Source organism: Sus scrofa, chromosome X (genome assembly GCF_000003025.6).
Source record: "Sus scrofa isolate TJ Tabasco breed Duroc chromosome X, Sscrofa11.1, whole genome shotgun sequence".
In the NCBI taxonomy this organism is placed as follows: Eukaryota; Metazoa; Chordata; class Mammalia; order Artiodactyla; family Suidae; genus Sus; species Sus scrofa.
Window position 1 is genome coordinate 85,043,104 of NC_010461.5, and position 5,150 is coordinate 85,048,253.

The window sequence follows — 5,150 nt, forward strand, 5'->3', positions numbered from 1 at the left end:
ACATTTAGGTTGCTTTCCATATCTTGACTGTTATAAATTGTGCTGCTATGAACATTGGGGTGCATGTATCTTTTAGACTTTAGTTGTTTTTATCTCTATTTTAATTGTCCTATCAGTGCCCATGCACATATTGCCTTGTATTGTGTATGTGCTTTTATTGTAAGCCATCTAGACTCTCTTTAGACGCAGACAGGGCATAGCTTACATTTAAAAATCTGAAATGTGCTCAAAGCATTTCAACTGGAACAATCTTAAGACAAAAGACATTAGTTTGTAACCTTAAAACAAAGGAAAGTAAGTTTTTCAAATGTTAATGGGAGTTCTACCATAACTATCAAAAATTGGAAACAACTAATTAGCAGGAGGTGAATGGTTGAACAAATCATGTGTGTCAGTGAGGTAGAATGCCTTATGACTATTACAAAATGACAAACATGGAGACAATATTGATAGGAATTTGTATTTGAAGTAATATTAAATGAAAAAGGCAGAATAAAAATATAGGTATACACTTAAAATATATGATAATACCTGAATACATATGGCATTAACTGGTATATAATATAGATTGATACTTATAGCTAAATGTAGTGTTATTAGGAGTTTGAGATACATCATTTAAAATCGTAATTAAAACTAATAAATTAAAGAAAATATTTTTTCCCTGACATAAAGGAGTTGCCTCCCTGATCATCTCTTTTGTATTCTGGGCTTAGGAAAGTTTCTCAAAGATGTCTCTGCATGGACTAGAAGTGGATCTGCTCTCTGGCCTTTTCCATGAGGGCTTTCCATTCTTCTCTGTGTTCAGGAAGTACATGTTTCGATTCCATGTGGAAAGGACCCTGTTTGGCATCTTGTCATCATCAACTGGGAATGAATAGGCCAATACATTGAGAAGCTTGGAGAGAATGCTGGGGGAAGAGCAAAGGTAGCAGAACTGGCTCCAAGGGGAGCAGTACAGTTAGAAATGAAGTCCAGACAGAGGCCTGGCCAAGCCCAGCCAGTCTGGCATGTGCAGGGTATATGATCTGGGAGTGTCCTATTCTTCCTACTATTAGAAATGCAAGGAGTTCCTGTTGTGGTGCAATGAAAACAAGTCCGACTAGTAACCATGAAGTTGCAGGTTCAATCCCTGGCCTCACTCAGTGGGTTAAGGATCCGGTGTTGTCATGAGCTGTGGTGTAGGTTGCAGATGTGGCTTGTGATTCCATGTTGCTATGGCTGTGGTGTAGTTCGGCAGCTGTAGCTCTGATTCATCCTCTGACCTGGGAATCTCCACATACTGCAGGTGCAGCCCTAAAAAAGCAAAAAAAAAAAAAAAAAAAAAAAAAAAAAGCCTCCTCATCTTTATAGGAGTTCCCATTGCAGTGCAGTAGAAATGAATCCAACTAGGAACCATGAAGTTTCGGGTTCGATCCCTGGCCTCACTCAGTGGGTTAAGGATCTGATATTGCCGTGAGCTGTGGTGTAGGTTGCAGATGCAGGCGGATCTGGCGTTGCTATGGCTGTGATGTAGGCTGGCAGCTGTAGGTCCAATTTGACCCCTAGCCTGGGAACTTCCATGTGCCATGGGTGTGGCCCTACAAAAAAAAAAAAAAAGAAATGCAGGGAGGATAGAACAAAACCTCAGATGTAGACCAGTTAAATCCAGGGGATTCTTAGGGTTAAGCAGGGTAGTGGTAAAACCAGGGTTGTGCCTATAGGAAGTAGTGTCAACAGCAAGTGAGGCAGGTAGCTGCAGCTCACAAGTTGGCTGAAATATAGGGCAAGGCTTTCCCCAACCCTGGGCACCCAAGCTCTGAGGAGGATGGAGGTGCCCTGAGTGCCCAATAGAATTAGGCTGAAGGGGGCCAGAGAAAGGCTTGTCTTCCCTTCCAGAGGTATTTTGTGGTTATGGTAGCTTTAATGCTATGTGCTCAAATTCTTTGATACTCCTTCTTTCAAGTGGTAGAGCCTAATTCCTTTCCCTGGAATGTGGGCTGGTCTTTGTGACTTGCTTCTAATGAACAGAAATGGTGGACTATCACTCCCAAGATGATTTCTCCTTCAAATCTGAATGAGAGCCTTGCTGGGTAAAGTAATCTTGGTTGGAGGTTTTTTCCTTTCATCATGTTAAGTATATCACTCCCTTATGGCCTGCAGAGTTTCTGCTGAAAAATCTGCTGATAACATTACTGGGGTTCCCTTGTGTGTTAGTTGTTTCTTTTCCCTAGCTGCTTTCAGTATTTTCTCTTTGTCTTTAATTTTGGCTAGTTTGATTAATATGTGTCTCGGGGTGTTCCTCCTTGGGTTTATTTTATATGGTACTCGTTGTGCTTTCTGGATTTGAATGAGTGGTTCCTTTCCCATGTTAGGGAAGTTTTTGGCTATTATCTCTTTGAATATTTTTTCTGTCTCTTTCTCTTCTCCTTCTGGCACTCCTATAATATGAATGGTGGTGAATTTAACATTGTCCCAGAGTTCTCTGAGACTCTCTTCATTTGTTTTCAATCTTTTTTCTCTTTTCTGTTCCACATCCGTGATTTCCACTAATCTGTCCTCCACCTCACTTATTCGTTCTTCTGCTTCTTGTATTCTTCTGTTGGCTGCTTCCAATGAATTTTTTGTTTTAGTTATTGTATTTTGCATCTCTTCCTAAGTTTTATATCTTGTATCTCTTTGTTGAGTGTTTCCTGTAAGTTATCCATCTTTGCCTCCAGTTTATTTCCAATGCCTTGGATTGTCTTCAGCATCAACAGTCTAAAGTCTTTTTACTGGAGGCTGAGAATCTCTTCATCACTTAGCTAATTTTCTGGGGTATTTCCTTTCTCCCTCATATGAGTTATAGTTCTCTGTATTTTCATTTTTATGGGTTTTTGGTGTGGTGACCTTTTTGCAGATAATAGAGTTGTAGCCTCTCTTACTTCTGGTGTCTTCCCTCCTTGTGGCTAAAGTTGTTACAGGGCTTGCCGTAGGCTTCCTGATGGGGGGGGCTGGTGCCTGCCCACTGGTAGGTGGAGCTGATTCCTATCCCTCTGGTGGGTGGGGCTTTGTCTCTGGATGGGATTTGAGGAGGCTGTGTGCCTGGGTGTCTTTAGGCAGCCTATTTACTGATAGGCGGGGCTGTGATCCCACCTGGATTGTTGTTTGGTCTGGGGTTTCTCAGTGCTGATGGGTGGGGCCAGATTTTCCCATGATGGCCACCTCCAGAGAAAGGCACACTGATGAAGATTCCCAAGAGCTTTGCTTCCAATGTCCTTCCCCCACAACAAGCCACATTCACCCCTGCTTTCCCAGGAGGTCCTCCCAGAACTGCAGCCAGGTCTGACCCAGATTCCTAGAGAGACCCTGCTTTGGCTTGGGACCCAGTGCACGTGAAAGTCTGTGTGCACCTTTTAAGAATGGAGTCTCCACTTCCCCCAGTCCCATGGAGCTCCTGCACACAAGCCCCACTGGCCTTCAATGCCAGATGCTCCGGGGGCTCTTTCTCCCAATGCCAGATCCCCACGTTTGGGGGTTTGATGTGGGGCTCAGAACTCTCACTCCTGTAGGTGAGTGTCTGTGATACAGTTACTTTCCAGTCTGTGGGGCTTCCTAACTGGGAGGTATGGGGTTGCTTATATCATGTAATCGCCCCTCCTACCTCTTGATATGGCCTCCTCTTTGTCTTCTGGAGTCGGATATATTTTAGAAAGTTTCCAGTCCATTTGGTTGCAGATTGCTCAGCATTTTGTTATAAATTTTAGGAGGAAAAAAAATTGTTTTTAGGAGAGAAGTTGAGCTCTAGTCCTTCTATTCTGCCATCTTTCTGGTCCACTTGTTAGATTTCAGTTCCATTAAGAGTATGGCCTCCTTACTGCATTTATCTCTTACCTCTCCCTGTTTGAAGAACTCAGGCACCAGTACAGAGGCCCGCCCCGAGGGCAAAGATGCATGTGCTGCAAGAAAAAGCACTGTGATTCTGGGACTTCCTCTCTGAGCAGATGCCATTCAATACAAGATGGCTCTGCCCCTCTTAAGATGGCACTGTACTCAATGCATGTGAGTGCTGGAACCTCATCCAAGCACTTCATCGAGGACTTGAAGCTGCTCCTGCTCCCCAGGTAACTGAAGCTGGCCCTTCTTCCATCAGTTTACCATCCTGTTAGGTCCTTTTGATCCCACTTTCCTCCCTCTCTTTGCTTCTCTCTTCCTGTTTCCTCTGGGAAATGGCAAGCCACTTCCTTTCTAAGTTCCATTTGCCTAAGACTCTATCACTTCCAAGATGAGGTTATGAAAAGACCGTGGCTTCCATCCTGAGGACTGTCTCTTTCTCTCTCAGACCACTTGCTCTGGGGGAATCCAGGTGCCATGTCATGTGAACAGCCTTGTGGAGAGGCCCATGTGATGAAGAGCTGAAGCCTCCTTCTGAAACCACAAATGTGAGCTTTTTAAGCCCCCTCGGATGACTGCAGCCTTGGCCTATAGCTACCATCTCCTGAGAGACTCTGAACCAGCACCATCCAGCTAAACTTCCTCTGTTATGCAGCAGCAGATATTTATTTATTTATTTTTAATTGAAATATAGTTGATTTACAATGTTTCAGGTGTACAGCAAAGTGATTCAGTGATATGTGTGTGTGTATACACATCTCTATTCTCTTTCAAATTCTTTTCATTATAGGTTGTTATAGATATTGGATATAATTCCTTGTGCTATACAATAGGTCCTTGTGGATTATCTACTTTTTATTTATTTATTTATTTATTTATTTATTTATCTTTTTAGGATCGCATCTGCAGCATATGGATGTTCCCAGGCTAGGGGTCCGATTGGAGCTGTAGCCACCGGCCTACGCCAGAGCCACAGCAATGCGGGATCTGAGCCATGTCTGTGACCTACACCACAGCTCACGGCAATGCTGGATCCTTAACCCACTGACCAAGGCCAGGGATCGAACTTGAAACCTCATGGTTTCTAGTTAGATTTATTTCCCCTGCGCCATGATGGGAACTCCTATCTACTTTATTTTTAACTTTTTAAAAAAAAATTTTATTTTTGGCTACACCCATGGCATTTGGAAGTTCCAAGGCCAGGGATTGAACCTGTGCCACAGCAGTGACCTGAACCACAACTATGAGCATGCTGGATCCTTAACCTATCAGGCCATCAGAGAACTCCTGATTATCAA